Raw genomic sequence first — 27,826 nt, 5'->3', positions numbered from 1 at the left:
CGCTAGGAAAAAAGCCAGAATAGCAAGGCTAAAGTTTTTTAACAATAGAAGGGTCATGGGTTCCCTTGGGATGAATGACGCTAACCCCAAACTGTCCAATACTGTTTTTAATGGGGAAGTTACTACAGAATTACCTAGCCGGGTCGAAGATGATATTCCTACCATCCCTCCTAGTCAGGATAGCATAAACATCCTGGAGGGTCGGGTGAGTGCATCCGTACATGATAGGGAGAGTGATAGTGAATTCCTTCAACTAGTCTGGGGTACGTTAAAGCAGTTACTTTCCCCTCTGGAATTGAGGCTCTCTCGCATAGAGAATAACCTCCTCGAAATGGAAAGGACTATAGTCACTCTAGCTAGTTTGAGCCTCAAGGAAATGGACGCTAAGCTCACATGCGTAACGGAATCCACTTCACAGCCTAAAGAAACACAATATGTTCAACCTCCCTTACAAAGAGTCCATAGCATCCCCGAGACCCTTCCCAAGCCTATTCCAAAACCCCGTAACATTGTTGTAAATACTACTCCCCCTACTCCGAGTTCAGCAACACGTAAACCTCCTTATTCGCAGAAACCAGTACAGAGGCCGAACACAGTCTCTAGGGCACCGGTTAACCACCTTCCCAGGCCACCCTCGGTGCATAACCAATCACGACAGGTTAGTCGTCACAATTTTCGTGGAGGGTTTATTGACCTCCCGCCAGAAGCAGGGTCGTACGTTATTGTTCTAGCGGGTGTTCCAGAGTTAGATCAGCAATCACAGGAAAATGATTTTTCCTTAAAAAATAAAGTCATTCACTGGCTCAATTCCAATAAACAACTCCCCGACCACCAAAGAAGTAATATACTTATGGTGCGGAGAGTTCCCTGGATTGGTCGTACGCATAAATCCATACCCGGTGACTGTGTGGTGGTATCATTTTCTGACCCCCTCACAGCCCGGTGTTTATGTGCAGGGCCATCCTTCAAGCCCAATCCCACGATTGTGGTTAGGCCACTCACCTTTTTTTATCCTCCTAGGCAACAACACGTGAGTGAGGGGTCATGGTCTACTGTTAGAAACCCTGGTCGACCAACGTATAGTCTGGTCGGACAAAATCAACTCAATTGGTGGCAGGGGGTCCCCACTTCAAACAGGTTCGGCTGCCTGGAGGAGGTGGATTGACTCGGGAGGTCTGGAGATTCATCTCCCTCTGAGATCGCTCCCCAGCAACGGAGCCCTTCACCCCTCAAATCATCAGATAGAATGGAGGCCATTCTGGCAACAACGCTAGACGAACCAATCCAGATGCCAGTTATGACAAATCCGTCCCCACTGATTGTTTCCAGCCCACTTGGCTTTACACTTCCTTCTTCTAATTTTATGGCCCATCACGAACCCAATGACATGGCTGTGAGCCTGTCCTGTACAGAAGTACCACACTTAACTATAATTTCATGGAACGTGGCTGGGCTCTCTAGCAAATTAGACTGTCCAGAGTGGGGTGCTTATGTTAGTTCCAAAAATATAATATTACTACAGGAAACCTGGGCGCGAGAACCAGTAGATCTACCTGGCTTTGCTGTTTTTACCAAAATAGCCAAGTGGGAGGGAAAGGGGAGACCATCCGGGGGATTAATGATAGGGATAGCAACGGATCTTGGCTGTCAGGCCTCCGTTCTGGAGACCGCTTCCGATGATCTGCTGGCCGTCCTATTACAGTGGCCTGGCGCACTAAAGCTTTTAGTTATCAACATCTACTCTAGGCCGACTAAAATGTATAAAGAATCCCCCACTATAGACGAATTAGCAAGGTTTCTTGAAGACATCCCGTGTGATCACCCCTGTCTAGTGGGCGGGGATTTCAATTCCCACTATGAACCCCTCTCCGGACTACGTGATGGTCCTTCCCTGGACGAAGACTCTAGCTGGCTGATTCCAGAGTCGGCGGCACCACCTCCAAAGGCCTGGACCCCCTTGGCCTTACAAATAAACGCCCTTACCCTTAACCTGGCCCTCCGGGCATGTAATGGGCGCTGTAATTCGGACATACCAAGTAAACCGACTTACAACAAACCCGGTAGTGAATCCCGCCTAGATTACATTATGGTCAAAACCTTCATGTGGCCAGCAATAATCGATTTTAAAGTATGCCCAAGAATGGATAGCGACCATAATTCCCTGGAATTGACTTATTCCCTTCACTGGAACCAGGAACCTTCACAGGGAACTGGCAGTGACAAGTCAGGCCTCCTACTCGAAAACAATCGTAGGAAAGTCAAGTGGGAGACGCTAGTCACTAGCGCAAATAAAATACCGTGCCTCTATGAAAGGCTAATTCCATTTTTAGAGTGTGCCTTTGAGCTAGGTACTAAAGACCTAGATGAAGTAACTAGAGGCGAACTAGCAACAATACACAAAAATATTACAGACTCCCTTCAACATGACTTGTTCACATCCGCCATGAAAAAGAAGGGCTTAAAGCCAAAGATCTCGTGGTATAATGCCACGTGCAGGAATGCAAAGGCGCACTTGATAGCTGCTATTAAGGGACGCCTTGGCAGGGAAGAAATTAGTGACAGGAGAAAAAACTACAAGAGCCTTGTGGTGAATGCCAAGGCGGAATGGGATCATGATTACTGGGAGACCCTCACGAAAGCACTATCAACCAGAGATTCACGTAAATTCTGGCGGGTAGTAGCGAATGGTACGACTGAGCTATCTCCAGCACTTGAGCCAAATATAGCCCCTTCTGCGTGGCAGGCCCACTTTGAAGCATTGTATGAGCAGGGTGTTGGGGATCCCACTAACGAGTGCTCTCTGACTTGTCCAACCTCCTCCGGGCCTCCTTTTACAGAGAAAGAAGTGAGGCAGGCCATTAAGAGCTTATCTGCTGGAAAAGCACCTGGATTGGACGGGGTTCCGGGGGACCTGTTCAAACAGGAACCAGGGATTTGGGCACCTTACCTCACACTTATGTTCAATGCTATTCAGGGTGGAATGACTGTACCAGATACTTGGATGGGAGCAGAGGTAGTCCCAATCTTTAAAAAGGGATCCCCTCTGCTCCCATCCAACTATCGTCCTATCAGTCTGATAGATATATCCCAAAAACTCTTTGGCAGACTGATTCTAAATCGTTTGCAGGTGTGGATTCAAGAAATGGATATCCTGTCACCATACCAGGCAGGATTTCGGGAGGGTGTATCTACCACTGACCAAATCTTCAGGCTTCAACTGCTTTATTGGAGAACAGCGGTTATCGAGGGCGGCAGTCTATACACCATCTTTGTAGACCTTCGTGCCGCCTTCGATTTGGTTCCCAGAGCAAGGTTGTGGAGCGTCATGAAGGACCTGAACGTCCCTGAGGACATTTTGGCAATCCTGATGAGACTCCACTCCAACAATTATGCCCGCGTTAGGTGTGGCAAAGGTGGCAAGCTAACCGAAAGGTTCCCCGTTCGCAGAGGTGTAAGACAGGGTTGTGTGCTTGCACCCACCCTGTTTTGTATCTTTGTGAACGGGGTAGTTGCCCACCTCAACAGGATTGTTAACTCTGATGCCCCAAAGTTGACCGGCAACAGGGTGCCCGCAATCATGTTTGCGGACGACACCCTGCTGCTGTCTAAATCTCCGATGGGGATCCAACGTATTTTGGATGGCTTCCTAGACTTTTGCTCTGAGAGGGGATTGGAAATAAACCCCCAAAAAACCAAATTTATGATTTTAAATCCGAGTGCCCGAAATAGAGCCCCTCCCAACCTAGGAACGATCCAGTTAGAACGGGTCCATAACATTGAATACTTGGGCATTACGATAAATGAATACTTCGCTTGGTCATCCCACCAGGCCAAAATGACCATCAAACTGGCACAGTTGGCGGGTGGCACTTTGCGCCTGGCGAATAAATCAAGCTATCGACCCCTTGCCCCAATTATTCATATATACAAGATGCAAGCGAGAGCAGGGGTTACTTATGGGGGTGAGCTGTGGGGCTATATTCAACACCCGAAGCTGCAGGTCAGCGAGAACAAATTTTTGAGACAGCTAGTCACCCTTCCCCAGAGTACCCCATTACTTCCACTCAGGCTAGATCTGGGTATCACTCCAATAACAGAGGAACTGGGACTCAAACCCCTAAAATTCTGGAGGCGTCTGTGGTCTAGCCCTGATCTTATAACTTACAGAGAGGAATTACAGGAATTCCTGGAAATAGGGAAGTTAAAGAAGATTCCTTGGCTGACCTATGTCAAGGGAAGGCTCGAAGAAATTGGGCTCTCAGAATTATGGACTGACCCTATCAATTCATGCACGAAAACCTCCAAGAAGGTACTTACGAGCGCCTACAATGATATGATGCTCACTAAAGCCTTCAATAACTCCCCTGAGGGGTCCCTGACAAAATCATTCCTGAAAATTAAAGACACTTACTCTCTTGAAAAGGTATTGGACAATATTTCCCCCGCATTAACAAGGAAATTGTTCCTCCAGTGGCGCTATGGATGTCTGCCTTTGGCCTCGTACACAGCGTCTTGGACAGCGTGTTCTACGACACCATCGTGCCCGATGTGTGCCTACCCGAAAGAGGATGACATCCACGCAATCTTCTTCTGTAGGGGTTATGACCGAAGTAGAAAATATTGGCTAGTCCCTGCGCTTAGGAACCTGGGATTTAGATCTTTTCATACTGCGCATAGAGTTCTAAAATCTGACCTCTCCCCTTATGTAGTTTTTGCACTGTCAAAATTTTTAACTGCATTATGGGTTACTCGAACTCGCATGCTGAAAAGATTGGTATAACGGACTCCTTCAGCGATTTCCCCGAGTGTTTTATTTAATATTTAATGATTTTTATCACTGATCACTTCATGTTTAATAAGTTTTTAAAATGTCTGTGTTTGTTGTATCTTTTATGATCTGTGATCGAAATAAAGATTTTTTTGAATTGAATTGAATAATGCACTTAAGAGTATATGGTATGCGATATCATGGAAACGGCTAAGGGATAGATCCCGAAAGCCGCAGACAGGCTCAGCTCATGCCAGAGCACCATCTCACACGATTCCAAGCACCCTGCCTTCAGGATTGTTAAGGCCTGCCATAGGAGTGACTGATAGGAGATCTGTGTGTCCATTTTTAGGGTTAGATATAGGTATACTATATCTAAAGCAAAGGGTGATTACACCACCTTGCCCCAGCTGTCAAGCAGCCAGTTGTGTCAGATTTGGATGGCCAGCCAGGGGTGGCATAATACATGCTGCAGCCCCTGGTAGGCCCTGGGTACACCTATGCTCTGGGTACCTAAGGTACACTGTACAGGGACTGGTAAGGTGACTCAGTATCCAATTTAGATATGTACCTAAGGTACATGGAATCCATTTTACGGAGAGAGCAGTAGGCCTGGGGTCCTGAATAGCAGGGCCCCAGGTCAACTAAGTCAGAAAACCAGCAAAACACCAGGCAAAAAGTTGGGGGCAACCATAGTCAGGGATCTACCTTCCTACAACGTGCCTCCAAAATCGTAGCACCTGAGCAGAGTCAGAAACACGTCTTTAAAGGGTTTGCGATATTTCCTCAAAGGACCGGTTCATATGTCAGGCCATTAGGAATGGGACTGAGTCAATTATCTCAGGTATATACTTGTACGACTATTTTAAAAAGCAAACAACAGGTACGCCTGGAATCTCTGATGTTGGTAGTGTCGGGGCAGAGTCGGTCATACCCCAGACTACTGGACAATCGCACAATCTACTATTGTACAGATTCGAGCTTAGCTTTTTATAGGTCTCTGAAGGCAACTTCGCTGCAGGGAATTTTTTTTTCTCTGTATGCAGGTACAGCTTTTTATGGAAAAGAAAAGTGGTAGGTTTAATTACATAATTGTCACTTTTTACTAGATAAAACAAACTCATGGGCCACTGATCTTCCATGGGGCTGTTCTGATGCCTGTTATTTTAAAGGGCCTATTTCTCGTGTCATTGACAAGGGTCAGTGGCTATGGAGACCACGAGCGGTATGTGCTGCCAGGTGTGATGGGAACCTGCAGGCTTTCCCACAGCAGGTAAACTCCCTCTCAAAATGTGGGGGCGGGAAACTGGTGTGGGCAGGGGAGTCGTATTTCAGCTCTTTTAACAACTATGAATGGGGACTGGCAGCGCTTCAGACCCTGTCCCTGCCAGGTGGGAGCAGCTCAAGTATTCTTTATGTTGCATTCTGGTACTTGTTGTTCTGCATCTCTGATAGAACAAGTAGCAGAGTGCAGAGAAAAAAAGACGAAATAAGATTCTCATGCCTGGCATGGGGTGATTAGAGTGTATATCAGACTACAGAGCTGCTCGGGCAGACATTGCACTTACCCTTGTTTACTTGTTTAGGTCTGGCATAGACAGACCTTTAGCTTTTTTGGGGACCTCGTGTAATCAAACATTCATAAATATAAAAATTCCTCCTTTGGCCTGCTCATCTGTCGTTCACATTGTGCTTCCTTTCATCATAGCATGGGGCTGTAGGTCAGCTCACTTCCATCTGTTGCCTCACACACTTTGAGTGATGGCATTTTGCCTAAACACATATGCATACCTGTCTAAAAAAGTGCCCTTTATTACCAGGACTGGTGGCCCAGCACTGGCAAATACTTATTTATTTCCATTCCTTATCATGTTACCGTTTTTTTTTTGTCGTTTATGTAAGCTATGTCAGTAACTCAAACCCTGGTTTATCTTTTCTTTAAGCCAATATGAGTAATATTTTCCTGTGAAAAAAAGATTTTCTTTACCTATTCTAATTACACCAGCCTGCCAGGAAGCACCCATAATGGTCTATAAAAAATGTATAAACAATGGTTTCATTTTATTATTTTTATTTGAATTTTTATTAGAAACTTTTTGCCACTAGGCAGAACAAACCATGGAGACTACTAGCTTATGAAAATAGAAGGATATTTTGTGGTGGGTAGAGAGGTGATGTGAATGTGGAGAGTGGTGCAATACTTTGACTGCATACCTGTAATGCTTGCGTTTGTTTCTTCACAGCTGCCACTGTGGCATGATGTACCTGAAATGTTTCAGAGCAACCCTATAATTGCGCTCCAGATTGATCCCTTTTCTGGAAGAGAAATGGTAGGTTAAAGGAAATATCAATGGATATGCCTGATCCATACCATGAGTATTCATTTGACCTCTTGCACAGGCTCTGTTGTCCTTTTGAAATTGTGCCTAAAATCCATCCTCATCTTGCACCATCTACTCCTCCTCCTATGTAACTTATATGTCCAATTCCTAAGCTACAAACTCAAATACTTCCTTCACAATCGGAGAGTGATCACTCAAGATCCTTGGGTCTTAAACACTGTCAACGGGTTTATGATAGATTTTACTCACATACCTTTACAAATTTCTTTCCCGAGAGACATGCCTCTCACTCCAGAGCAACAAAAAAATAATAGAGGAGGAGATCTCCTCTATGCTTCAGAAAGGAGCCATAATAGAGGTCCCATTAGAAACTTTAAGATTTATAAGCACATTCTTTCTTGTAAAAAAGAAAGACAAAGGTTGGAGACCTGTCATAAACTTAAGAGAAATAAACAAATATTTGTTTTACAGACACTTCAAGATGGAGGGCATCCATCTCTTGAGGGATTTACTTCTAGAGGAAGAGTGGCTAGTCGAACAGGACCTAAAGGATGCTTACTTCACTATTCCTATGGCCAAATCCCGCCAACCCTTTCTTCAGTTTCTCTGGAAAAATCACATTTACCAATTTCAGGCTCTCCCCTTCGGACTCTCCTTTGCCCTTTGGTGCTTCACCAAGGTCATGAGAGCTGTTGCCTCATCTCCGAGAATAAGGGGCATTTGATTAATCATTTACTTAGACAACATTATTATTGTAATGTCTCAAGATCCTTCCCAACTAGCCAAAGACCTGAAGACTGAGATGGATCTCCTAGAAAGTTTAGGATTCATCATAAACAAAGAAAAATCTATTCTGACCCCTTCCAGATCTCTGGAGTTCCTAGGTTTCACAGTAGAAACATTGAAATGTCTCCTTTTACCACCTTCCAAAAAGATTACCAAAATCAGGAAGGAATTAAGACACGTCCTGAAACAGCAAGACTTATCTCTGAGAGAGCTAGCCAGACTTCTGGGTCTCCTCTCCTCCTCCATCCAAGCCATCTTTCCCGGTCCCCTCAACTATTGGGCCCACCAAAGGGAAAGGGCGAGAGTGCTAATCCAGGGGATACTCATCAATAGTCCTAAACTATTAATAATCCCCGCCCATGTGCGGGATCCCGGAGCATGTAGAAAATACATATATATGCATATGTGAAAACATATACATGCAGCCTAAAATGATTCCAACATGGCAAAAATGCATTGTAGTACCCATACCTTCCTAACCCATAAGGAAAAGACGAAGCACTAAACAGTTGTCATATAACAATGCTTTATTGCCGTAAAGAAAACTTGTAATTGCAGGCATTTGCCTGTAGGCTGCAGCAGAGTACTAAGAAACAAAGAAAAATGACACCTTGCCTTTAAGGCATTAGAGTATGGGTACCGTGCCTTTAAGACCTGCAGGAGACCCCTTGCTCTCATGATGCACCACAGGTGGCAGTCAGGTCAGTTCTTTTTTCCGGCTCCTTCTGTGAGGATCCTGGAGCTTGAGCTCTTCAGTTTTTTGACTGAAAATGATTTCTTTGAGATTTTTCTCACAAAACTCGACATTTTCTGACTCCTAAAGGCTTATTCTACAGTTTTTTTGGTTTTACCAACGCTTTTTCCAGTCAGAATGCCAGCCTTATTTAGGAAATGTCATTTCTGTGGCAAGAAGATGGCACTGGCAGACCCACACTCCGTGTGTATTGTGTTTCTTCCATCCTCACATGATCCTGACCAGTGTTGCCATTGACAGAAGTTTTCCAGGCGGACTCTGCGCGACAGGGAACGCATTAAGCTGCATGCCCAGCTGGAGCAGGACATAAGCCATCATGGAGGTGACCATGGAGACTTCAGAGCACCTTCTTCAAGTAAGCAGCACCGAAAACGGCGCCATTTCAACCTCTCCTGAGTCCAGAAAAAAGAAGGTGACGGGAGATTCGACGTCGAGGTCGCCGTTGAAGAGGCCTAGAAACTCTTCAACGCTAAGGGACAGATCGCAATCTCAATGTCGAGATTCTCCGCCGCATGCCAGTAAGTCGGCGTCAAGGCACATCACTTAGGGCTCGAAGGCTGTGGGTCCAGAGAGACCTGAAAAAACTCCGTCGACGTCAAGGCTTCCGTCGACCTTGAGACACTCCACCACACTCGAGGGGGTCAGCGTCGAGAGTCACGACGGCAAACATCACGCCGCAAGTGGGCTTGTCAACATCAAAAGCGTCGTTGAGGTCCCATCACACGACATCGAGAAGGTCGACACCAACACGACATCATGAGAAATCGCAGTCGAAGGTCGACGCCAAGGTCTCGGCACGCCGATAGTAACCCAGACTTCATCGACGTCGAGGCATTCAATGTCGAGGGAAAAAATTACAGCGGCCACGGAGGAGACCAGGCGTAAATCAATATCAAGATCCAGATCGTCATCTGGAGCCCAGTCATCATCCCCAGGGCTGCATATTGTGCAGATTTCACCAGAGAAATCTCCCAGAGCAGCAGAGAAGAGGGCCTACTGTCTGTCACCTCGATGACTGCAGGGTGTCCGGACAGCTGATTGCAAAAGTCCGGGCTCGGACTACTCTCGCACATACTCGCCATCCAGGACCTCTCCTGATAGAAGTGCTCTTGCTAGACCCTCCAGGTCTCCTCCCAGAAGACCAAGATCACGGTCCAGGGGTCGTCACAGCTCTCATCACAAACGTCCCCATAAGAGAAGACGCAGGCGATCACCAACATGGTCTTCCTCCACGAGGTCATCTGTCCAGGACTACTCTCTGCCATTCTCATCGATTCCTCCATCACGGGTAACTCCCATCGATGACATTGCAACTTTCTCAGACGTTCTGGGTAGGGGAGCAAAGAAATGAAACATCACTTTGCATACCCCTGTAGTTCCCACGTCCATCATATTTGACACTTTGCACCACAGTACAGCTCCTATACCGCTGCTTCCTTTGGTGCCAGGATTCTTGGAACCAGTTATGGCCACGTTTCTCACTCCTGCCACGGTGTGGCCCGTCCCATCCAGGATTGCCAAAAAGTATAAGGCCCCAGCGGAGGATCCCTTATTTCTTAGAGCTGATCCACCAGCAGACTCCGTCATTGTGGCAGCAGCTATGAGGTCACATTCAGCATCCTCGTCCTCTTCTGTTCCCCCGGAGAAGGACGGTAAACAGATGGACTCCTATGGCAGAAAGATGTGCAATACTTCCGCGTCATCCATGAAGATTGCAAGTGCCTCAGCCCTTCTCGGGCGGTATGACAGATCTCTTTGGGACACCCTGGCGATGTTTACCAAAAAGCTCCCCAAAGAAGATCGGCAGGACTTAAGCGAGATTCTGCAAGAAGGTGGGCTAATGGCCAATCAGGTCATAAGCGCGGCGGCGGACGCCTCAGATCTCGCCGCTCATGGTCTCTCCCATGGCGTCTGTTCAAGGAGCTCAGCCTGGCTGCGCCTCACAGGCCTCAAACCCGAGGCACAGAAAAAGATTCTAAACCTTCTGTTTAATGGCTCCTCCTTATTCAGGGCTCATGCCAATGAGGAGATGAATAAGATGAGGGCAGAGCTGGATACTGTCAAGGCTGTTGGTCTGGAGAAACGGAAGGAGTTCCGAAAACGCTTTCGACAGGGCGACAAACGTCCCTTCCAACAGAGGGTTCAACCCCCTCAATGGTCCTCCCAGAGCCAGCAGAGGTCCCAATTCCAGCAAAGGCGCCCTGGAAGAGGAATGGAGCACAACGAGCAGCAACAGTCCACCTCTAGGCAGCCTCCCAAGCAGTGAGGCACTCCGGTAGGAGGGAGTATCGTTTTTCACCTGGAAGAGTGGGAAACCTTAACAAAAGACAAATGGGTGCTGAATATTGTGCAGCATGGTTACTTGCTGAGGTTCAAGTCTCCACCTCCACAAGTGCCCCGCAATTGATGCTCCTTCCTCAACATCAAAGTCGGCTGTTACAGGACGAAGTATCTATCCTCCTCTCCAAGAGGGCCATCGAGGAGGTCCCACTTCTCCAAAGAAACCAGGGGTATATTCTCGGTACTTCCTAGTCCAAAAATCAGGAGTAGCCAAAGAGTACAGACCTATCCTCGACCTGCGCCTGCTGAAGAGGTTTATAAGAAAGGAGAAATGTCTAATGCTAGCCCTGCATCAAATCTTTCCGCACCTTCACCAGGGAGACTGGATGTGTGCCATCGACTTGCAGGACGCTTACTTTCACATTCCTATTTCAGTGAAGCATCGCAGATTTCTCAGGTTTCAGATTTCTCGCCAGCACTATCAGTACCGAGTGCTTCCGTTCGGAATCAAATCCGCCCCTCGGACATTCTCCAAGTGCATGGCGGTGGTGGCTGCCTTCCTCCGCAGGTGGAAGATCTTCGTCTATCCCTACCTAGACGACTGGCTCCTGAAAAGTTCCACACCTGCACTACTCCAGAGCCATCTCTCTTACTGCCTCAACCTGCTGCATTCCTTGGGGTTGCAAATCAACTACAAAAAGTCGGTCCTCAATCCCACGCAACAGATACACTATCTGGGTGCCTCCCTGGACTCCTCAAAAGCAAGCGTGTGTCCTTCAGAGGAGAGGTTGTCATCAATGCTTCTCAAGTGCCACACTCTTCTCGACTCTGCACGTCCCACAGCCAGGCAAGTGTCTTCACTGCTGGGATCAATGGCCTCATGCATATTCATTGTGCGCAATGCAAGGCTTCACATGCAGCCTCTACAACAGTCCCTCGAAGATCAATGGTCACAGAGGTCAGGCCGTTAGGAAGATCGTGTCTCTCTCCATCAAGCTGCCAGGGACTCCATCAAATGGTGAATGAAACTCACCTTCTGCAAGGGGTCCCTTTTCATCAGATACCTCCGACCCAGACAGTGGTTACAGATGCCTCAATGCAGGGCTGGGTAGCTCATATGGGCCAGCTTCAAGTACAAAGTCTCTGGTCCGAGACAGAGAGAAGTTATCACATCAACTTCTTGGAGCTATGGGCGGTCCATCTTGCGCTCAAGTACCTGTACCCGTCCCTTCAATCCAGCTACCTTCAGATTCAGACGGACAACACAACAACAATGTTCTATCTGAATTAACAAGGGGGCACCAGATCACGAGTCCTGTTTTTGGAAGCTCAGACCATATGGAAGTAGCTGCTGGCGAGGGGTCTCACAATCGTAGCAGTTCATCTGCCAGGGACCTTGAACATGCAGGCAGACGGGCTCAGCAGAGACTTCGTAGAAGCGCATGACTGGGTGCTCAACAACGACGTCGCTCAGGACGTCTTTTGGCAATGGGGAGTGCCAGACATCGATCTGTTCGCAGACGCAGCAAACCCAAAATGCCCCGTCTTCGCTTCCAGATTCCCCCAGCAGGGATCACGGGGGAATGCACTTTTGATCAGCTGGTCGCAGACATTGCTGTACGCTTTTCCTCCATTCCCTCTGATCCCGGCGGTCATACAGAAGTTTTACAGGACCAACACCAGAATGATCCTGATAGCACAAGAATGGCCGCGCCAGTGGTGGTACCCGGATCTCCTTTAGCTGTCAGAGGTTCCACACCGGAGGCTGCCCTGCAGCCCGGACTTGCTGACGAAGAACAAGGGGAGAGTATTTCATCCCAACCTCCCATCTCCACGATTGACTGCATGTCTCCTGAAGTCATCCAGTACGGACATTAAGACTCTGCTGACGGTATGAACATCCTTAGAGAAGCAAAGAGACCCTCCACCAGAAAGTCTTATGCTTTCAAGTGGAAGAGATTTTACTTATTGTGTAAGGACAACGCTCTTTATCCGACCCAAGGTCAGGAGCAAGTGATCCTCCCATACTTACTGCACTTGGCGAGGTCAGGCCTGAAGTACCTTCATCAGGGTCCATCTAGCTGCTATCACAGCCTATAGAAAGTCTCCTACCCAGACCTCATTCTTTCAAATGCCAGTGGTCAAAGATTTTCTAGGGGGGCTCAAGAAAGTTTTTCCGCCAGTGAGGTCCCCCTCTCCGCCCTGGGAGCGTAATATTGTCCTCACCAAGTTGATGGGTGCTCCTTTCGAGCCTATTCATAAGGCGTCTTTGCAGCATCTGACCTGGAAGGTTGCTTTCTTAGTAGCCATCACTTCATCCCACAGGGTGAGTGAGATTCCGGCGCTGTGCTGCAAGGAGCCTTACACGATGTTCCAGGCCAATAGAGTGGTGCTAAGGACACATCCTCGCGTTCCTACCTAAGGTGGTCTCTGATTTCCACATCAATCAGATTATTACTCTGCCCACTTTCTTGCCTCAACAAACCACTCCCCGGAGAGATCTTACATTCTCTAGATCTCCGGAGGGTATTGAATTTTTACCTTGCAAAAACCCTTCCACTTAGTAAGTCTGACCGGCTTTATGTCAACTATGGTTCTACAAATACCGGTCTAGCTGCTTCCAAACGATCTATTTCGAGATGGATCGTCTCTTGTAAAGCTTTATCCTACCAGCTAGCTAACAAGAGACTTACAAGGCAGACCAAGAGTACACTCGACTAGATGGAAAGCTTCTACCAAAGCTCTCCTTCGCAACATTCCTATATCTGAAATCTGCAAGGCGGCTACATGGCGCTCAGTGCATACCTTTACACACCATTATTGCCTAGATTCGGATGCCCAGGCCGTGGCCCAGGTTGGGCAGGCTTCTTTAAGAAGTTTGTTTGCATAATTGCAGTTTGAATGTGATGTTATTTCATGTTCTAGATACTCTGTTGCTCGTCCGCAAGACTTTGGGTATGGGCTTGCTACTCTATTCATAGTTTATGACTATTGATGAGTATCCCCTGGATGAGAAGGATTAGTTACTTACCTGTAATCCTAGTTCTCATCCAGTGGTATACTCATCAAAGTCATAAGCGACCCACCCTCCTCCCCGGACGAGCATTTTGGAGTTATGGTGTATTGATTGCATGTCTACTCAGGTGCCTATACACCATCAAAAAGAACTGACCTAATTGCCACCTGTGGTGCATCATGGGAGCAAGGGGTCTCCTGCAGGTCTTAAAGGCACGGTACCCCTACTCTAATGCCTTAAAGGCAAGGTGTCAGTTTTCTTTGTCTCTTAGTACTCTGCTGCAGCCTACAGGCAAATGCCTGCAATTACAAGTTTTCTTTATGGCAATAAAGCATTGTTGTATGACAACTGTTTAGTGCTTCCTCTTTTCCTTATGGGTTAGGAAGGTATGGGTACTACAATGCAAAGCTATCTAATTTCGGAATTTTTGCCATGTTGGAAACATTTTAGGCTGCATGTATATGTTTTCACATATGCATATATATATATATATATATATATATATATATATATGTATTTTCTATATGCTCCGGGATCCCGCACATGGGCGGGGATTATTCATAGTTTATGACTTTGATGAGTATACCCCTGGATGAGAACTAGGATTACAGGTAAGTAACTAATCCATCTGGCCTCTGGTACAGAGATCGGATCTGTGTGGATCAAGAAGCCAAATCGACCTAGCCTGGTGGCTCGAGAACCTATACTCATGGAACGAAAAAGCAATCTTTGGTTCAAAAAAGTTTGTTTTAGAATCAGATGCAAGCCTTCATGGCTGGAGAGATTGTCTTCTCAATTAGAACACTGGTGGTATCTGGTCACAAGAGGAATCATCTCACCACATAAATTATTTAGAATACCCTCATGAGCTTCAAACACTCTCTCCAGGGGATGTCAGTCATTCTAAAGATGGACAACATGTCTGCGGTAGCCTATATAAATCGTCTGGGAGGCACCAAATCTGCGGACCTCTTGAATCTAGAAAGAAAACTTTGGATGTTCTGTATGGAACACAAGAGCGCTCTCAAATCGAAATACCTTCCGGGGAAATCGAACATCTCTGCAGACTGGAACTCAAGATTCCTGTTAGATCACAGCGATTTGTAACTGAATGTTCTCTTCCAGGGGATCCTCATCAATAGTGATAAGCACTGAATATTCCCGCCCACGTGTGGGGACCCCGAAAATATTATAAGAAGTATATATGTAAATTACATATAAATATCTCCACAAATATGTATGCACATATATCATTTTTTCTCACACCAATGCAGCCCCGAAAATTAGGCTAAACAATGTAAATAATCATACATATACTGAATTAGCAATGAAACAAAACACACATTAGGCCAAATAGCCCTTAAACTCTGTGTTTTAATGAGCAAAAGACTCCTAAGTCTTGTAAATTGCCAATAAATATACATTGTTAGCCACAGGCTGCATTGAACAGCAATAGCATAGAAAATGAAACCATTTTCAACAAAAACTGGCACCGTGCCTTTAAGGCAATCATGACCCCTGGCTTCCCATCATGCCTCAGGGGTGACAGTTAGGTCAGTTGTTCTTTCCGGCTCCTTCAGTCAGGACCCTGGTTCAACAGCTCCCTTTCTTTTTGACTTTCTGTAAAAAAATACTAAAGAATTTCTACAATTTTTACTTTCACTCAACGTCTTTTGGGCATAGAGTGTTAGTGCTACCTTTTTTGAATCTGAAAAAAGGAATTTTTCTGTCAAAAATGCCTTCTCTCTTTGACAACTGCAATTCCTGTGGGAAGAAGAAGGCCAAGACTGACACACATCCTGTGTGTATCCTCTGCCTCCCTGATTCTCATTCTGCGAGTTCTTGTGAACACTGCAAGACTTTATAAAGGAGAACTCTCAAAGATAGGGAGAGAATTCGTATTTATGGTCTCTCTGAGAGAGGTAGGTCTCCTAAGAGGCAGAAGAAGCGCAGGACGCGATCGACGGCAGTCGACGACGGCGAAGACGAGGATACTTCCTTTGACGATGAAGACTTCAGCGTCGAGAAACAAGGTACCTCCGCTGCAGTCTACGGGCGTGCAGCGTCAAGAGAAAGGTCTCTGTTGGAGCATAGGAGCTCGACGTCGAGACAGCCAGCGTTAAAGCATAATCACCAGTCTTCGACGTCGCGGCTTCCTCCGTCGACACCAGGACATCGAGGCACCCTCCGTCGACGCCCAGTCATCGGCGTCCGATGTCGAGGCATCCTCCGTGGACGCCTAGTCATCGGCGTTCGAAGTCGACGCCCGGCCATCGGCGTTCGAAGTCGAGGCACCCTCCGTCGGCATCTGGCCAGCGACGCTCGACGTCGAGGCATTCGCCGTCACACCATCAACGGTCGACGTCGAGAAAATCCCCGTTGACATCACAGCATCAACGTTCAACGTCGAAGCAGCCTCTGTCAACGCCTGGTCAACAGCGTTCGACGCCGAGAGGGTCCCCGTCGTTGTCGCAGCAGCGTGGGTCCACGTCAAAAGATAAATCTTCGAGGCAAGTCTCTCCTCCAAGATCTCAGGGGAGGTCACCTTCGGGGCAGAGTGCTCAGGAGACAGCTAGTCAACCCTCGGATCAGGCTCATGCCTTAACACCACAGCAGAGGTCTCCAAGATCGGCTTCAGCTGCGGAGGTGGAACACTCCTCAGTGCATAGGAGTCCTCCAGCGAAGAGGAAAAGAGTATCGGACGAACGTGCTTCAAGAAGTCGCACAAGGTCTACCTCCAGACACCCTCCCAGAGGTGGGTCTCCGGTGAGTTTGTCATCATCCTCTTCGGGCTCCCGATCTCACCGTGGACGATCTTCAGGTGTGATCCCTCGGCTAGTGAGAGGTCCAGACATTCTCCTGCTCGTTCGCAGCATGGGCAAACGGATTTGCCTCCTCCGGCACGTTCGCCAGTGAGAGAGCGCACCCAGAAGTCTCCTTCCAGCAGGCTATTTCCAAGATGGTGTAGGCCTCTGCATCACTGGGCTCCAGACAAAGAGAAAGCAGCCAGGTTGCAAGCTCATCGGGACAAACAAGTCTCCCGACCCAGGGAGAGATCGCGCTCCCGAATGTGCTCCAGTAGGCGAAGATTGAGGTCTAGGAGCAGGAGACGGGCTCGCAGATCTCGGACTACTTCTTCATCTACGACTCGTTCTCATAGAGATTATTCTCCGACTCTGACGGACAGTCCTCCATCAAGAATATCCCCGATAGATGACATTTTCACTTTTCAAGACATTTTGGGCAGGGGTGCTTTGAAACTGGGAGTGCCCATGACTACTCCACAGGTCAAGACTTCTGTGATCTTTGAGACCTTGCATCACAGAACGGCACCCAAGCCTCTGCTGCCTTTGGTACCTGGAATCATAGATCCTGTGAATGAGGTCTTCCTTACTCCAGTGACTATAAAGGCCGCCCCAGCAAGGATTCTTAAAAAGTATCGCTCGCCAGAGGAGGATCCACTCTTCCTCAGGTCTGACCCACCACCAGACTCAGTGATCATTGTGGCAGCGAAGAAATCCAGTGCTGTAGCTTCCTCATCCACAGTGCCTCCGGATAAGGAAAGCAAAATACAAGATTTGTGGGGGAGAAGAGTCTGCAACACCTCAGCCTCTTTTCTCTAAGTCTCTAATGCGGAAGCCCTTCTGGGGAGGTATGACAGATCCCTGTGGGATTCTCTCCAAAGATTCATTGAGAACCTCCCTCAAGAGGACCGTAAAGATTTTGAGGAGATTCTTTTGGAGGGCAGCCAGGTTTCCAATCAGATCATAGGCGCCGTGGCGGATGCAGCTACCCTTGCAGCGCATGGCTATGCGCATGGAGTGGCGTCGAGGAGATCTTCATTGTTGCGCCTGACAGCCTTAAAACCTGACGCTCAGGCTCGGATCTTGAACTTGCCCTTTTCGGGTACATCACTGTTTGGGGCAAGCACGGATGAGGAAATGCAACGCATGAAATCAGAGTTGGACACTCTTAAGGCCGTAGGACTTGAAAAGAAGAAGGAATTTCGGAGGAAGTACCGCTCCTACAATAAGGGCCCTTTCAAACAGAGGGTTCAAACCCCTCAATGGCAAAATGGTCAGGACCAACAGGGGAAACAGAAGTCCCAATTCAGAGGCAAGCAAAATTCCAGAGGAGGTGGAAATCAACGCCAGGGCAATAATTCCAACAAGTCCCAGCCGAAGCAATGAGTCCTTCCTTCTCCCAGCGCCAAAAAGCAGAATGCCTATTGCACACAAGAGAGTAATTTCTTGTCAATTTTTCGAATGCGTGTCTCAATGGACAAATGTTTTGAAACAGTATACATATAAAGCTGTCAAAGAAAACACAGAAAGTCTTCTTTAATATCTTTTGCAGCCAGCCGACACGTGTTTCGTCGCAATCACTTGCAGGATCCTGTGTTCCAGATAAGGTCCTTATCTGGAACACGGGATCCTGCAAGTGATTGAGGCAGTCCGCTTACAGCCGGAAGAATACTTTCCGGATAGCCATCGAAGGAAGCACACCCGCTCCTTCTCCATTTGTAGCGGATGTTTCCTGGCGGATACAACTTTCTCTAGATTTATTGAGCCTCATTGTCCCCGCCGCTATTATTCACCGATAACATTACCAACTGTGCAATTGGATTGAACCTGCAAATACCCATAATTGTGTTTCTGATCGGAACCTGAAATCGACTCACGCTTCACATGGTCTAGAGCCTGGCCGGGTTGGAAGTATCACCGGCTAAGCGACCTCTCTTCTTTTCACCTGAACCTTACAGCCCTGAGGAGTCGCATTGCTATGCGACGAAACACGTGTCGGCTGGCTGCAAAAGATATTAAAGAAGACTTTCTTTAAGACACTGTGTTTTCTCTGACAGCTTTATATGTATACTGTTTCGAAACATTTGTCCATTGAGACACGCATTAGAAAAATGGAGAAGAAATTACTCTTGTTGTATGCAATAGGCATTCTGCTTTATGTTTGTAACGTGTGTTCTGGTAACAGACGAATTCGGGGGGTTATAGGGCTTATCCCCTCGCCTACATGCACCAACAACAAATATTGGTAATCCTTTTTACTTTGCGTTTACAATAGCTGAGCGCCCCTTTCCCTTTACTTTAAAAACCCTTTCCTTTGTTACTTCCCCCAGCGCCGTTGACCACTCCAGTGGGGGGAAGCATTGCGCATCATATGTCAGAGTGGAAAAGCATTACTCAGGACAGATGGGTGTTGACTACACTTCAGAATGGGTACTGTCTTCGTTTCAAACACCTGCCTCCACCCGTCCCTCGAAGGCCAACCTTAAGTCATCAACTCATCCTTTTGAAAACGGAAGTAGCGAAATCAGTCATCGAGAGGGTTCCAATCGCTCAGAGGGGGGAGGGAGTGTACTCCCGATATTTCTAGGTCAGAAAAAAGGGACAAAAGGCAGAATTCAGGCCCATTCTGGACTTGAGAACGCTCAACCTGCACATCAAAAAAGAAAAGTTCCGCATGTTGGCACTTCACCAAATATATCCAAATCTCAGGAAGGGAGATTGGATGTGTTCGATGGACCTCCAAGATGCCTACTTCCATGTCCCGGTGCACCACAAACACAGAAGATTCCTGCGGTTCCAGGTGGGGACCTCTCACTACCAATTCCAGGTCCTGCCCTTCGGGTTGAAGTCAGCTCCCCGGGTATTTACAAAGTGTGTGGCAGTAGTAGCTGCCGCTCTATGCCGCAATGGAGTCTTCGTGTACCCGTATCTGGACGATTGGCTACTGAAAGGTCCTTCCCCAGACGCTGTCAGGAATCAATTCCAAACCCGCATCCAACTCTGTCATCGGATGTATGACGGTACAACGCGTGGTATTACCACGCGTACCGTTACAACGCGTCTTTTACAACGCAAGTCGTTACCACGACTTGCGCTGTAGGGGTGCGGACTTAGGAATAGTTAAATTTACTATTCCAACACCAGCCTACGTACAGTAGGGAAGGTGTTGGAATAGTAAATCTACTATTCCTTATCCTTGAGCGCCCTCCAGCGTAAGTCGTGTTTACGACTTGCGTTGTAAAAGACGCGTTGTAACGGTACTGTGGGGTAACATCCGCGTTGTAAAGGATGTTCCCCCTGTCATCGGTTGGGGTTACATGTCAACTTCAGCAAATCAGTCTCGCAACCCACCCAGAAGATTCACTTCCTAGGAGCTCGTCTAGACTCCGAGGTAGGAAAAGTGTTTCCTTCGGAGGAGAGACAGTGTTCTATAACCCAAAAGTGTCAGCTGGTACTTCGTTACAAGGTTCAGAAAGTGCGAAAGATTGCCTCCCTGCTAGGTTCGATGGCTTCATGCATCTTTCTAGTCCCGAATGGCAGGCTTCGGATGCGTCCTCTTCAGCAGGATCTGGAGGACAAGTGGGACCAACAGTCAGCTCGCTGGGACGATCGGATTACTCTGTCAGAAACAGCTTGAGCTTCCATTCCATGGTGGGCAAAGAAACAGAACATGCAGGTGGGAATTCTGTTCCATTAACCTCCTCCTGCACAGACCTTGATCACCGATGCTTCTCTTCAAGGCTGGGGGGCACACATGGGTCACCTCCAAGTGCAAGGTTTGTGGTCTCCCAAGGAATGTACGTATCACATCAACATGCTGGAGTTGAGAGCAGTCCATCTGGCTCTCAAAGCGTTCCTCCCCTCGCTTCAGAAAACATCAATATTAGTACAAACGGACAACACCACCACAATGTACTACTTAAACAAGCAGGGGGGGAATCGCGCTCACGGACTCTGTCACTGGAGGCCAAGCGCATCTGGCATTGGCTTCTGGCTCGCAAATAGTCGATCACGGCGGTCCACCTCCCAGGAGAACAGAATGTGAGGGCGGACGCGCTGATTCGGCATTTCGAAGACAGAGGACTGGGTTCTAAACGACGAGGTGCTCTAAGGAATCTTCCAGTATTGGGGTCGTCCCTCCTTAGATCTGTTCGCGGACGACGAAAACACCAAATGCCAAGACTTCGCCTCGCTGTTTTACCGTCCAGGAACAAGAACAAATGCTCTTTTGATAGGCTGGTCAGGGGAATTTGTGTACGCCTTTCCACCACTTCCGCTGATCCCGAATGTGGTGAGCAAGCTGACACACTCGTGCACAACAATGATCCTCATTACCCCCGACTGGCCGAGACAATGGTGGTACACGGACCTGCTTCATCTGTCAGTGGCTCCTCACAAGAGACAGCCATGCAGGCCGGACCTGTTTTCCAAAATGAACAGGAGGATTCATCATCCCAACCTTCCGTCACTGAACTTGACAGCATGGCTCCCTAGGTCATACAATACGGCCATATAGGATTGCCATAGGACTGCGTGTCCATCCTGAAGGAAGCGAGACGACCTTCCACTAGACATTCTTATGCCTGTAAATGGAAGCGCTTCTATGTGTGGTGCATGCAAAATGGTCATCATCCTATTAAGGGTCAGGAAGAAGTTGTTCTTCCTTATTTGTTATATCTGGCAAAAGCAGGTTTAAAGTTTAATTCTATTAAGGTGCATCTAGCCGCTATAACAGCGTATAGGCGGTCACCTTCACAACCTTCTTTTTTCCAGTTACCGGCTGTAAAGGACTTCCTGCAAGGGTTGAAAAAAGTGTACCCTCCAGTGCGTCCGCCTTCTCCTCCCTGGGAGCTGAACCTGGTGCTATCAAAGTTAATGGGTCCGCCCTTTGAACCCATTCATAAAGCTACTTTGCAGCACCTTTCCTGGAAGGCAGCTTTTTTGGTAGCAATCACGTCAGCTCGTAGGGTGAGCGAGATCCAAGCTCTCTGGTCCAAGGAATCCTATACTGTGTTTCATTTGAATAGAGTGGTATTAAGGACACATCCGTCCTTTCTTCCTAAAGTGGTATCAGATTTCCATGTCAATCAGACCATTTCTCTGCCCACTTTCTTTCCCAATCCCTCTTCTCCAGCTGAGAGGGCTTTGCACTCTTTGGACCTGTAAAGGGTTTTAAAATTCTAACTGGATAGGTCCAAGGCTATACGTCATTCTGATCAACTGTTTGTTAACTATGGATCGATCAGAACAGGTCATGCAGTCTCGAAACCGTCTATTTCGAGATGGATCGTTTCGTGTATCAAGCTTGCTTACCAGTTGGCACAGAAAACTCTTGGGTTTTCTCCCAAAGCACATTCCACCAGGGGTAGAGCTGCGACTGCGGCTTTTCTCCATAATGTGCCCATGTCTGAGATCTGTAAGGCGGCGACCTGTAGGTCCGTCCATACATTTACCAGACATTATTGTCTTGATTCTGACACTAGAGCAGATACCCAGGTAGGCCAAGCCTCCTTGCGGAATCTGTTTAGCAGCTGAGTACTCGGCTGTTATAAATGTTTTTTTGGTTGGGTCATGTATTTCTCATTTACCTGCAGGTGGTGTTTGGGCTTGCTATTCTATTCAGTGCTTATGACTATTGATGAGGATCCCCTGGAAGAGAAGGATAAGTTACTTACCTGTAATCCTAGTTCTCTTCCAGGGGTATCCTCATCAAAGTCATAAGCACACCCACCGCCTCCCAGGTAAATGAGAGTGGTCTGTTCTATGACTTGTGGTTGAGCCCTGACTTCAGGGTTATGCAAAGAACAACTGACCTAACTGTCACCCCTGAGGCATGATGGGAAGCCAGGGGTCATGGCTGCCTTAAAGGCACGGTGCCAGTTTTTGCTGAAAATGGTTTCATTTTCTATGCTATTGCTGTTCAATGCAGCCTGTGGCTAACAATGTATATTTATTGGCAATTTACAAGAGTTATGAGTCTTTTGCTCATTAAAACACAGAGTTCAAGGGCTATTTGGCTATTGTGTTTTGTTTCATTGCTAATTCAGTACATGTATGATTATTTACATTGTTTAGCCTCATTTTTGGGGCTGCATTGGTGTGAGAAAAAATGATATATGTACATACATATTTGTGGAGCTATTTATATGTAATTTAACATATATATTTTTACAATATTTCCGGGGTCCCCGCACGTCGGCGGGAATATTCAGTGCTTATGACTTTGATGAGGGTACCCCTGGAAGAGAACTAGGATTACAGGTAAGTAACTTATCCTTTCCGTGTTCAGTACCCTAAACAAGATCTGGGGCCCTCTAGAGATAGACTTATTTGCGAGCAGACTAACCTTTCAACTGTAGAACAACTTCAGCTGGATGCCCGACCTGGGTTCTCTAGCAGTCAACGCCTTACTACAATCTTGGAATGGAGCCACGGTGTATGCATTCCCTCCCTTTGCCATGATTCTGAGAGATAGTGAGACAGGATCAGTGCTTCCTTGTCCTAATAACTCCCTTTTGGCCATCCCAATCATGGTTCCCCACTACTCTAGAACTAGCTTGTAACACCCCCCTTCTTTATTCCTACCCTGGAGAATCTTCTTGCAGACATAGACGGAGGGGTTCAGCCCCTAACTCAGAACAGGAGTTTAACCCTTCTTGCCTGGAGAGTGTCAGGAGATCCAATGACATCTCAGGATTTTCGGCGACTGCTGCAACTCTCCTCAGAGAGTCTTGGGCCCCAGGCACTCACTACAGCTATAACAACATATGGAGAGTCTGGGTACGTTAGTGCCGGGAAAGGAGCCTGGATTTCTTGGAAGCACCTATTGGTGACATAGATAACTTCCTTGTTGAACAATTTGATAAAGGCCTCAGCTATAGAACTATCAATTGCTACAGATCGGCTATTTCTGCTGGTCATGTCCTTGTTAATGGTAAAACGGTAGGTAAAAATGTCATTGTTTGTAGAGGGATGAAAAGCATTCGTTTAAGAAGACCTCCTAAACCTAAATATGAAAGTCTTTGGGATGTCAAACTAATCCTTGATCTTTTCAATAACTGGGCTGTTAATACTCTCCTCAAAAAAAAAAAAAAACTTTCCATTAAGCTGGCTACTCTACTACGCCTAATCTCACGGAGAAGGGTCTCTGATGTCAAAGCCCTGGAGATTACGAATAGATCTTATAACATGTTCAGAGTCAAATTTGAGATTTATAGAAGAACAAAGACTATCAGGTAGATTCATCAACGAAAAATCGGCTTGCAAAGGGCCAGATTCTCAGAATCTGGTCCTTTGCGAGCGCAATTTTTGCATTTGGGTTTCCTCATCCCAAATGCAAAAATCGCTAATAGCGAAATCGCATATTTGCGAGGATTTGTATTTAAGGAATCTCTATTTGAGATTCCTTAAATGCAATTCATTAACCATTTATTTTTTGCGAATTCGATATTACTGGCCGCTATTTACCACGAATTGTAACTTCGTGGTAAATAGCGAAATACTTAGAAAAATGCACTTCAGTTCATTTTTCTAAGTTGCATGTTACACACACATGTCCTTTGGACATGTTTGTGCGCAACACGTGTACATTTTCATTTCAGGGGTGCTACAGGGTGTCCTTTGGACACCCCTGGCACCCTTGAAATCGCATCCTTATTTGCGATTAGCAAATTGCTAATCGCAAATAAGGAAGATGTAGGAATCGCAATTTTATTTGCAATTCCTACATGAATCCCGTTTTGCAAGTCCTTAATAGCGATTCCTTATGAATCGCTATTACAGACTCGCAAAACGGGACTTTGATGAATCTAGCTGTATGTCTGATTCCATCATGTTTTGATTTATGTCGAAAACTTTGCGTTGTGGACTGCATGAGAGAGTATGATCGCAGAATGTTTGCTCTTCGCCCTCAGGATGTTAACCAATTACTTATATCCTTGGTTAAACCCCACAAAGGCATAACCTCAATCTCTATTGCTAGATGGGTTAAGACTGTTATGAGTTTAGCAGGTATTCACTTAAAGAAATTTCAAGCTCACTCCCTTAAAGGTGCTATGGCCAGTAAAACTCTCTTGCCTGGAGGTAAGTTGGACGACATTCTCAAAGCTGCTGACTGGTCAAATGCTAGCACCTTTGCACATCATTATTGCAGGCCTATTGAACATATGTCTGATGTTGTTTTACAAAGTTACCAACATGCATAGTGGAGCCTCCTTTCTTGTAATGAAATTGCGATTCTCATATTGCCATGACTGGAGAATCTGGATTTCATTAAAGACACGGAGGCTGACATTATCCCTCCCATCCCACCCCTTGGTGGTCTTACAATGATTTAATGCTGTTTTTGTTGCACTTTATTACTGTACTTTTTATTAACAGTACTTGTTTCATCTCTTGTTCTTTTATCTTGATAAGCTTTACACTATTTTTTACATTCAAGAGATATTTACTTCTTTCTCTTTTCAGGTAACGCTCCTTAACTGCGTGTCGTCTGGCCTTTGGTATTACCTTCGTTCTTCCTTCTCCTTCATCCTGCTCATCAGAAGATAGTTTTGATGTTTTAAGTTTTATGAACTTATTTTCCTCCACATTTAAAAGAGGCAGATTGTTGATGGTTCATGCCTTTCTTGTGTTGATATTGAACTATTCTGGAATATTTTTATATATAGTGATGTAAGCGACTGCTTGGACTGCATTAAAGTAATAATGCATAATGTCAGCCTCTGTGTCTTTAATGAAATCCAGATTCTCTAGTCATGGTAATATGAGAATCGCAATTCCTAAACTAAAATGGCTGCCTGGCAGTCATTTCACCCACCTCTCGTCAAATTGATGTCTGCTCCATCCTTCCAAGCCCTGTCTGGATAGCCATAATTACACCATAGTTCACTCCTTACAGCTCCACTTGTCTTCCAGTGGATCCTCATCAATAGTCATAAGCACTGAATATTCCCGCCCATGTGCGGGGACCCCGGAAATAATATAAAATTATATATGGAAATCACATATATCTAGCTCCACATATATGTATGGACATTTATCATTTTTCTCACACCAATGCAGCCCCAAACTGAGGCTAAACAAAGTAATTACCCATACATATACTGTATTTGCAAGGATATAAAAAACACATTAGGTTAAATAGCACTTGAACACTGTGTTTTAATGAGCAAAACACTCATAAATCCTGAAAATTGCTAATAAATAGACATTGTTAGCCCACAGGCTGGATTGTAAAGCAATAGCATAGAAAATGAAAGCATTTTCAACAAAAACTGGCACAGTGCCTTTAATGCAGCCATGACCCCTAGTTTCACATCATGCCTCAGGGGTGACAGTTAGGTCAGTTCTTATTTCCGGCTCCTTCAGTCAGGACCCTGGTTTAACAGCTCCTACTTTTTTTTAGCTTTCTGTCAAAAAATATTACTGATTTTCCTCAATTTTTACTTTCACTCGACGTCTTTTAGGCTTAGAGTGTCAATGCTGCCTTTTTTGACTTTCAAAAAAGGAATATTTTTGTCAAAATGCCTTCTCTCTTTGACACCTACCCTTCCTGGGGGAAGAAGAAGGCCAGGACTGATACACACCCTGTGTGTATCCTCTGTCTCCCTGAGACACACTCAGCAGATTTCTGTGAACACTGCAAGAATCTTTCTAGGAGAACCCTCAAGGATAGAGAGAGGATAAGAATATATCGCCTCTCTGAAAGAGGTAGGTCTCCTAAGAGGCAAAAAAACCGACGGGCGTGATCGACGTCGAGAGAAGTCCCGACTTGTTCACCTTCAGCGTCGGGATCGGCGTCGAAGCTACCAGCGGCGACGAAGACGAGTCACCTTCCATCGACGATGAAGACTTCAACGTCGAGATCCAAGGTACCTCCGCCGACGTCAACCAGGCGACGTTCGGCGTCGAGGAGAGGTCTCCGTTGACGCATAGGAGCTCAACGTCGAGACAGCCGCCGTCGATGCATCACAAGCCCTCGACGGCGAAGCTTCCTCCGTCGAAGCCTAGTCATGAGCGTCCGACGTCGAAGCTTACTCCGTCGGCGTCTCATCATCGACACTCTACGTCGAGGCAGCACTCCGTCTACGTCCCATCATCGCCGCTCGACATCGAGGCCTCCTCCATCATCGCCTCACCACTGGCGCTCGACGTCGAGGCACACCCCATCCTCGCCTCATCACCGGCGCTCGACGTCGAGGCAGTCTCCGTCTATGGTGCACCGCCTACGCTCGTCGTCAAAGCATCCTCCGTCGGCGTCAAAGCATCGACGCTCGATGTCGAGACATAAGTTGGCGGCTTATCACCACCGAAGCCCGACGTTGAGGCAAGTCTCTCCATCTGAATCCCAGAGGCGTTCGACGTCGAGCCATAGAGCTCCGCAAGGAGAAGTTCAACTGGCCTCTGCGCAGCTTCCTTCATCGATGTCGAGGCCCACGTTGCAGAAAGCTAGTTTACCAGCTCCGTCGCCAGGTCACAGAACACCGTCGCAGCAGAGATCTCCACAGACGGTGTTGGCGGCAGAGGGAGAGTTGACCTCAGGGGGACACTATAGGTCTACAGAACATTCTCCTGGGAGCTGGAGTCTTACTGCTAGAAGAAAGAGGGGTCCAGCGGATCAGACATCACAGAGTTGCTCAAGATCCCGCTCTAGAAGCCTTTCCAGAGAGAATTCGCCTCCAGTGAGCATTTCATCATCTTCTTCAGGCTCTCACTCCTCTCACCGGAACAGATCCCCAGATGTGGTGATATATTCTTCCGACAGTGAGAGGTCTGGGCACTCTCCTGCTCGTTCGACACATTAACAGAGGAGATCACCCCCTCCAACAAGTTCACAATGAGAGGAGTGATACTCGGAAGTCGCCCTCCATCAGATTATCATCAAGATGGTAAAGGACTCTCCATCATTGGGCGTCAGACAAAGAAACAGCGGCCAGGCTGGCAGCAGATCGAGACAGGCCAGTGTCCAGGCCCAGAGAACGATCACGCACCCCGGTGCGCTCCGGCAGACGGAGGTCCAGGTCTAGGAGCAGAAGAAGGGAACGCAGATCTCCCACTTCTTCCTATTCCCCTACT

At 46.9% G+C, this 27,826-nt stretch overlaps 1 protein-coding gene across 4 annotated transcripts in view; it reads left to right on the top strand.

Annotated features, from left to right (window-relative positions):
• The window catches only part of LOC144763225 (uncharacterized), a 268,530-nt gene extending 243,066 nt beyond the window's left edge, over positions 1–25,464 (top strand). For all 4 annotated transcript variants that reach the window (XM_078648619.1, XM_078648618.1, XM_078648621.1 and 1 more), the window contains 2 exons: positions 7,012–7,098; positions 25,217–25,464. The gene's annotated coding sequence lies outside the window, so the exon portion shown is untranslated. The remainder of the gene's footprint in view (positions 1–7,011; positions 7,099–25,216) is intronic.
• Positions 25,465–27,826: the final 2,362 nt, after the last annotated feature.

The sequence above is a fragment of the Lissotriton helveticus genome, chromosome 6, assembly GCF_964261635.1.
Source record: "Lissotriton helveticus chromosome 6, aLisHel1.1, whole genome shotgun sequence".
NCBI classification, from domain to species: Eukaryota; Metazoa; Chordata; class Amphibia; order Caudata; family Salamandridae; genus Lissotriton; species Lissotriton helveticus.
This window is presented reverse-complemented; position numbering and strand designations above follow the sequence as displayed.